The sequence below is a fragment of the Ochlerotatus camptorhynchus genome, unplaced genomic scaffold (genome assembly GCF_037179485.1).
Source record: "Ochlerotatus camptorhynchus isolate MF236.1 unplaced genomic scaffold, CSIRO-AGI_Acam_v1.1 ptg000540l, whole genome shotgun sequence".
Lineage (NCBI taxonomy): Eukaryota > Metazoa > Arthropoda > Insecta > Diptera > Culicidae > Ochlerotatus > Ochlerotatus camptorhynchus.
In genome coordinates this window covers 259886-269264 of record NW_027041023.1, presented here as the reverse complement: position 1 = coordinate 269264, position 9379 = coordinate 259886, and positions in this window count along the sequence as shown.

The following is a 9379-nucleotide window of genomic DNA, read 5'->3' as shown; positions in this document are numbered from 1 at the left end:
CCTCTACACGGGTAGCTTTCCTGAAGGTGAGCAGAATAGTTAGCCAAAAACGACTGGAAAAATGTATTAAACGCACCACCTTTATTGGGTTTCACACTGTTGAACTGTTGATGCTTTTAGTTTGTTTTCTTCTTTATTACAGGTAGGGTAACGCATATATTTTGGCCATGATTTGAATATATTTTTCGTTATTTACAAGTTTGTGATCTTGAGCTAAGTTCAGATTGATGATTCTAATAATATTCATCATCACCGTCCACAAACGCAAGAAATTTGTGATTTAATTATTTTTCTCATGCATGGAGCCAAAATAGGAAAAACTGGTGCACTTACCCTTTTGTGCTTCAGGAGGGGTTTCTCATGCTTTCGAGGAAGGAGACTAACTGCTCCACTGATTCTGCTTTAACTCTTCAGGCATCAAACTGAAAATGAATTCGACACTTTTTTCTTAATATGATGTAGGGTAGATGTACCAGTTATGACTGAGCGTTCCTATTATGATGTGTTAAAATTAAGGCCTATAAGAACCCCATACATATCATCAGATATGTGTCTTCCTTGTTATACTCCAGACCGTGTTCACTTCACCAATTGCAGTTCCTCAATTGAATATGATCTGACCATGAAACAAGCAACTCATGGGATTCCCGATCAACTTCGACCTATTATTATCCCACGTATTTTTACTGAAAAGTATCAACAAGTCAATTGCATTAAAAGATATTTTACAGACGGGTCCCGTCTCAATGGATCCACTGGCTTCGGTGTCTTCAATGAAAACTCTAGCGCCTTCCGCAAACTTCAGGAACCTTGTTCCGTTTATGTTGCTGAGCTAGCAGCAATCAACTTCGCATTGGGGATGATTTCCGATATGCCCATAGACCATTACTTCATCTTCTCGGATAGTCTCAGTTCGATTGAGGCTATTCGGTCGATGAAACAAGGTAGGCACTCATCTTATTTCCTTTCAAAGGTAAGGGAGCAGATGTGTGTGCTGGTCGAAAGATCATATATGATTACCTTTGTATGGGTCCCCTCACATTGCTCAATCCCAGGCAATGAGAAGGCGGACTCTCTCGCAAAGGTGGGCGCGCAGGAAGGCGAATTGTATGACAGGCAAATTTCACACGATGAATTTTACCATTTAGTGCGTCAGAGTACCTTTTCGAGTTGGCAAACCGATTGGGACACTGGAAATCTTGGACGGTGGTTACATTCAATTATTCCTAATGTTTCTTCGAGAGCGTGGTTTAAAGGCTTGGGCTTAAGTCGTGACTTCATTCGCGTGATGAGTAGACTTATGTCCAACCACTACTCGCTAGATGCTCATCTCAATAGAATAAACCTCGTGGACAGCAACATCTGTCGGTGTGGAGACGGTTACGATGACATCGAACATGCAGTTTGGCAATGTACGGATAATGACGCCGCCAGAGAGCGACTTTTGAATACCCTCGAGGCCCAAGGAAGACAACCCTATGTTCCTATCAGAGACGTGTTGGCAACCCGTGATCTCTGCTATATGCAGTCCGTTTATGTTTTTCTTCAAATGTCTAGTATAAGAATTTAATTCCTTTTGTCTTTTGTCTCTCTTTATTAGTTTTTGTTTGTCTTGTCCCCCCGTCTCAATGAGTCTCATCGTCGCCCACTGGTCACCCACCATAGCCGGTCGAACTCCGGACGAAGCTAGAACAGCACTACCGTTCATACTGGCGACAACGCTCTGATGAGACAACGAAACCCTACCCCAAGCTCCTCCCCTGATCCTATCCTTCGAAAATGTACCCTTCTAACCTCGAGTAAGCCGCGAGTAATCGGCCCAACTCCTACTAGACATAGAATTAAGTGAATTTTGTTACACACAGTGAACAATGAATTATCGGCTCCGTAAAGCTAACGCGATTGAGCCTTCCAAATAAACGAACTAGATAAAAAAAAAAGAATCCCATAGGTCATAACTAGAACACTCTATAATATGAACGTATGAGCACAACTGGTACACCTACACCTCGGATTATATTTATCCGTTCTTTAATGTTTTTTTTTACCGTTGGAAAGGTTATTTCCTCAAATTTACTTTTATATGTTGGTCACGCCTGTTTTTTGTTATTGCTCCGTTAAATCAACATTATTATGTAATAACAAAATTTTACATGCAAGGAGAAATTAATCAACGACAAAAATTGAAAATCCAAGAATTAAACTAAAATGTGTTACAACCACCATGTGACATGACTAATTGAACCATAAGCACTTATATCCTTTCCAATAAGATAATAACACGAAATCCGCTGAAAATTACCGAAGATATTACGCAAGAAAAAAGTGAAAAATGTGATGTTGGTTTAGTGCTCGAAGAGTTAAACCACTAGATTTCAGTTCAAAAAGTAGGTAGGTGGTTTGCCTACTCATCATCGTTCCCTATTGTCGATCGTTTTGGCGTCGGCGACGATGGGGGCGCTCGGTGAAAAGCACTTGATGCTGCAGTTGCTCTTAAACTTGCACTATTTCTGCCCTTTTTTGCTGGGTGCCTTTCGTTTTTCGTACATCCATATCTACACAGCGGACGCAGACGACGGGTTGGTTTGGTTTACGTACCTACCTACATTCTTCGCTTTCTTCAAGTGTGGAGTGTAGTTGTTGCTGTTGTCGACGGTGGTGCCTGAGAGAGCAAAGCAACTGGAGCGACGAATACGACGCCGGTGATATATTATGCTTGTGCCTGCAAGTCGCAACATAAAAAGCAAAGTGCAGGGCAGCAAGAAGTATAGTATCCATAAAGAACCGTTCTTTTCAACAGCCCAAACGAGGCCATCCCGAAACTTTTGCCAGGGATAGGCCGGCTTCAGGGACGGGGTGCAGATGCGAGTGCACTGTAATATGGCTATGTGTCGCATATATAGGAAGTACGGTTGGGATATATCCTCTGCGCGCTGCTGTCGTCGGCAAGTGTGGAAGAAGTGCACGGAAATTAAAATATATGTACTTAGTTAAGATATGTGGGGGTCTCTTTTTTCGGTGCTCCTGGAAGACTGCATGTTGCGCCGTTGCTGCCGTCGCCACCACCGCCAACGCCGCCGCAGCCATCGGAAGCAGGCCAAAGAATGAAGTTATTCTTTTTAAATGCTCTTATCCTGGCACGTTAGGGATTGCACTGGGACCTAGGAAGGATCAAAAGAGAACGAGCAAGAACGGCCAGACCGAGGATCCTGCTGGGAAGGTTGGAACGGTTATGTCAACAGTACTTTGGACCCATTATGATAAATTATGCTCCAGATTGGGACTATCTCTTGTTTGGGGAATTAAACTGTGCATGTACAGCTTGGCACGAAAGCTCATTTTAAAATTCTTACCCAACAACTGTCTTTGTAACACAAATCTTCAACCAAGGAATTAGACAAAGAAAGCATCGTTACTTTGTTAAGTCAGAAAAGTACATCTCGAGGATATATGGCAAAGAACGCTGTAGAAAAGAAACATCTCCAAGCGTTCAGAGAAGGGAAAAACTTTCATTCTCTCCCTTGTTACATCCAAAATTAAACACATGTCAAGGTTTCAATTAGGGGATTTTCTCGGATGTCATATTTGTTTACGGAGCAAATCCCGACGCAGAGAATGAGCTTGAAGCAGCAAAAAGTTGAACGTTTAGAGGGATCCCAACTTTGTCACTGCTCGGAACGAGACGAATTACAACCGACTACTTTGGCGACATCCACTTAGAAAACCTCCTGCAACTATGACGACGACGTCGACTAGCTTCGGTAAGTTCAGTTCTGAGAAAATGTCATTCATCCTCCGGCAATAGTGAAACAGTTATTTTCCGACTTACCAACTACACACATACAAACTAAATAGCTCTGGTTCTATGTGTGAAAGGGGGCGATGGATGGAACAGCGGAGGGTTATTCGGAAAGGATTCGCACATGAATGTCAGATTTTAATCTTTCATAAGCATAATTAATTTCAATTTGAGAAATTATGCCACCCTTGTCATGCACACAATGTGTGGAGCGTTTTTTTTCTTGGCTGCTGGCATTCTTGATAGAGGTTTAACTTTTTGCAAAACGACGGATTGTGTAACTTGTGTTCTACATTGTCGAAAGCAGAACGCAAACATTCGTGTACAACGAACTTGAAATTTATCTAAAGAGGAATGAGATTGGAAGAAAGAATTTCATGCTCTGTATGTCTTGTTTCTTATGAACGTGTTTGACTTTGACTTTGGGTTTATAAATACGAATATTAGGGTACACATATTTTTTTTTAAATTTTAACGATGTTGTAAACATTACGTAAACCAGCATCTTGCAAGATATGTTGCTTACAAATATCGATGGTTGCATACAGTATTTGGAATATTTCATTAATTGTCTCCTAAATTTACGCGATCTATAAATAAATAAATAAATAAATAAATAATTTTATGTTTATTATAGTAACGGAAATTTACACTACCTTTTCAGACTATGTGGGTCTGTTTTATAAACCCATGAGGTCCCCGAAAACAGTTTCAAATATCAACGAATTTGGTTGAGAGCTGGATTTTCAGGAAACTTTTAAGTTAGGAAAATGCATGGGAATTGGATGGAAAATATGCATTTGCTTGCCAAATGTTCATTAGGGTGGTTCAAATATCGAGTTTGCTCCACCAAAATCGATTTCAAATGTGTTCCTGACTATGCCATACAGCGTTGCCAGGTCATTTTCAGAAAAATCTGGACCAGTTAAAACATAAAATCTGACGAATCTAATGCTATTGAAATCAAAGTGATGTGCTGATCTCCCGTAAAACTCGGTCAGCATGATCATCTGGAATTTATTTAAAGTACTATAATGGTTATGAATTACATGTTTAAATAAATTATATAAATAAATAACTTGTTAGCATTGCTAAATCATCCAAAAGTTAAAAAGGATTGACACAGTGTGCCCATAAAGTTTAAATAGCCATTTCACAGCAGTTCAAAAATTGAATTAAATGTGGGTAAAATACTGCAAAAAATATTTTTTGAATTGTTTTTAAAACTGTAACTGTTTTAAATAGGATGAGAAGCAAAGAATTAAGCAAATTTGATGGGATGGATTCTTTTAAACTAAAAGTCGATGTAATCCTTACTATTTGATGCAGTACTAGAAAATAAAGATTTTATTAGTTCTAAATAATTCTTATATTTCCCTGAGGTTGATTAGATTTATAATTTAATTCTATTTTGAAGCAAAATTCACCTGGCTGAAGTCGGAATCAAAACCAAACATCGTGGTACAAAGTTTACCTTAACTACGAGTAACTTCACTATTCGCGCATGACCATTACGAATAATTTTATGCCAAAGAATAATTTTATTATATTACTAAAATGAAAGTATGAAAGCGTCATTTTTGAAGTTTCAGGATCTTGAAATGATTATAAATTCTGTTAGTCTGAATTTTCTTGGAACTCTTCATAGGATATTTTCACCTTTTTTTCTAGTTCCATTGGAATGATCCAGAATTTCATTATACTTATTTTCTGGATTCCCCTAAAATAATATTGATAATATTTAAACTTTTCCAGTAACATTCTAAGAGTTCATAGTATTACCTCTTGTAATCTCTTATAAATTACTCTCCAGTTCCACAATTCCCTCAAACTGATAATAATTTCCAAGAATTGGCATATTTTTGTGCCCATTTTTTTCTATGAAATTCTTAAAATATTCTTAATAATTTCCTTGGTGCACTCTTCAGAATGACCGTCACACTCTTCTCAGACACATCCTATAATTCAATTTGAAATGCTTCGTAGGTTAGGTCAGAAGTATTTTGTAATCCTCTTCAGTACTTCCTAACTACTCAAGTACTTTGCCAAAATGGCCTTGAAAGTCTCCCAGAAATTGCGCATAATTCCATTAAAATTACTTAAAATTTTATTAAAATGAATCTCCATAGAAACATTGAACAGAATTCCATTGAAATTATTCTCACGATTCGTATCAGTATACTGCTTAACTTTCAGCATAAAAAAATTCTATGATTTCTCTTCCGGATTGTATTTCCTATATTCACAAAATCTCCATGCAATTGTCATCAGAGTTGACAAGACAATTGACACCGTCTTCAACCAGAGGTTGCACAGACTGAATATTCAACACAAGTCAAGGGACAACGCACCACACGCAGTAGACCAGTAGGGAAATTTTCAGGTTGCCAAAATTTTCACCGGCTGGAGCTGGATTCGAACCCTCACTTCGTGGCACTCACAATACGCCTAAACAACGGGTGACGCCGCATGACCACGAAGCCCACAAAGATGAATGGAACTCTACTCAGGATTAGCTTGAAGTTCTCCTTTGACTTCCCAAGGAATTCGCCTCACACTTCACTGTGAACTAAGTTCAGAATTACTTTAAAATTCCAATAATGTTGTTGATGGCCTTTAATAATTTTAAGTAGTAAGTTTGCTTTTTATTTTTTTTAGAGGGTAAATCAAATGCAGTGATATTTTCAAAACAACATGTTTAAAAAATCTGGCGAAATCTGGAACACATTTAAAAAATCTGGAAATATACGTGGTCTGTCTGTGTATCTGACAAGACGACTAAAAATCTTGAAAATCCAGATAAATCTGGAATACTGGCAACGCTGAGTGAGAGAATGATTTTGCTACCCTCTCCTTGTCATTTAATCTAACTGCCATGGATGGCTTTTATGAAGACGGTCTAGTGAGGTAGAGGTGTTTCCAAGTGATATGCTAGTTGACCGTCATTTCTGAGATGTGACGGTTATGCGAGAATGACCGTAAAGGTACAATAACCGTTATGATAATGCACAGCACTGCACATGGCTTTGAGGTGGGCTGGATGCGCGCATCTAAGAAATCAGTGAGTAACCTGATTCAAATTTACCAGGACAGTACTGTTCTGGAGCCTGTTGCAGGGGCCTTTGGGGGCCATGGTCTCTCTACTCAATTGGTAGAACGCACCAACCACTTTCCTTCAAGGAAAAGTTGACGGGTGAGATGGTCTACGTGAAGCAGCCATAGGTTTGGTTTTTCTTTTGGATCAACAACTTGTGCTGCAACAACATCTCTTGACAATCATTGATTATGAGCATCCCATATGTGTAGTGAATTGATGTTCCACTTTTCTTTCACTTCGAAAAATCCAGTCTCCAGGGAAAATCATACTTTCTGAATAGAATCAGGATTGGGGGGGGGGGGGGGTGACTCTGACAGAGGACGACTATTTACGTGACTAGAACCGGTTTCCCTTCAACAGTAGTCAGCCGTCATGAAGATCGTCACAGAGTTGCCGTTTATGTGTTTTTTACCGCTGTTGTCTAAGTCTTATTTTTTTCCCTTGCTATGAAGTTCCAACATTTGCCAACACATATCATGAATAAGAATATTGTCAGTTTCTTGTTTCATTCAGTGAGGGGAATGGTGCGACGAGGACAACGGTTGTCGTGTTGTATGCGAGTGTGTCTAAATATGTCGGTGGTGGTCGCTAGCAACTCTATCGCGCTATATCATTGTGTACTCCTGCCAGACAATCTTTTCCATTAGGCAAAGTTCTGCTCTAAGTAGCTATTGGTGAAATACAAACAAAAAAGTACGACAAGACTTTTGTTGTTCTATATTAGCTTTAGCTAGTCAAACTCGGTCATGCGGTAAAATACTCGAACTCTCATGCATGATGACATGGAGCTTAGAAACAATTCCTCATTTGAGGATTCCGGAAAAACAATGTTAGCTATTTGTGAATAATTCAATATTTCTACCCGTCGGATAAATAACATTAAACCAAAAGTTGAACCTTTTCCAATCTCTGAAAATCCATGGGCCAAAGCTACCGGTCAAAAGCACCTACACTGCTTTTTCTTCCTCGGGGCAGCTGTGCCTAATTTATGGTTATTATGTTCTAAAGCTCCTTCTAAGCTGACTTTAATTTATTGGACAGTTTCTTCTGCCTTGGGCGCCTAGGAGAAAGCAGCAACGACGACGACGACGATGAGGAAGGGGCTTAACGTTTTCGGTGGCTCTCGGGATCGGGTAGCCAAAAATCGAACACCCTGTTGACTATCGTAAGCTTCGTGGGAATCGATACGTCGTCGTTTGTTCCTCGATTGGAAAATGTCACATGGAAGGTTCCAATAACGGCGAGCCATTGAAAAACGATTGCTTCTTTTCATCTGAGCAGACGCTTGCTTAAAGTGTTCGATATGGCAAAGGGGAACGGAACCAAGAGCTGGTGTGGATTTTGTTTCTTTCTTGATGTCTAGAAGTGCGGGCGTTGCGAGCTATTGATTCGCAACATGTGGCAGACTCTTGGATTCCTCTCACGACTCACTCCCTTGGGCGCTATAGGTGGGGGTTGGGGGAAGATGTTGACTCGCACCTTGAATCACTAGCAAAGAGGAGTGCAAGTGGTGAAACAGACAATCTTTTTCATCTTTAAGTGGTGCACATTTCGACGGGCGCGTTCACATTGCGGATCACATCACAAAGCTAGCAGAATATCAACATGGTCGCATGTCTTACCGTTAAGTTACAAGACGAGGTTGCTGCGGCGGCGTGAGAAAATGGCCAGCGGTGGTGGCGTGGCGCGATGGAGCAGGTTTACTTCAAACGAAAAGGTGAATTTTCATACAAAATGTATAACATTTGTACTGGCCAGAACTTTTTGTGAAATTCGTCATAACTTTCAAATCATAGAGTTAATGTCACTAATGTCGGCCTTAGTGTCCCTAATATTAGGCATACATGTTGAAGGAAAGAATTGTAGACATACGTTAATATATTTGAGGTGAGATATGTGTTATTTCTAGCCAAGGAAATTTTAAAATTGTGGTTTTCATCACTTAAATGAAGAACTGACTTTCCTTAGCACAGAACAAAGTAGAAAGGGTCCTATTGCTGAGATCCGGGAAAAAATCAATTTTGACGTAGGACTACGTCTGAGATTTCTATATGGGGGTACACTTTGTGAAAACCAAAAATGGAACATGTAGCAAAATTATGAAAGATTTTGAACGTTAATAACTCAGGTGCCCCTGGACCAATTTCAATAATTTTATCACCAATCGATCATAAATATTTCTACGCATCTGTTAAATTCAAGACTTTATCATTTTTAAATTTCACTAATGAAAATTGCACGATTGTGCCACTTTTGCTATGATAATCAAAATTATCACCGATTACATACGAAAAGCGATTTCCCTAACACAGATTGTAAAGTGGAATTCCATCCGGTCTCACCATCTCCATCTATTCAATCACCACGTGGTGAGTGGTGGTATTCTCCAGTACACAACGAAAGGCTCCTCATCAGCAGCTGGCTATCAAGGATGGCCTCAACCACTGATCGGGTTCAGTTCCAATCACTGTGTGTGGTGGTGT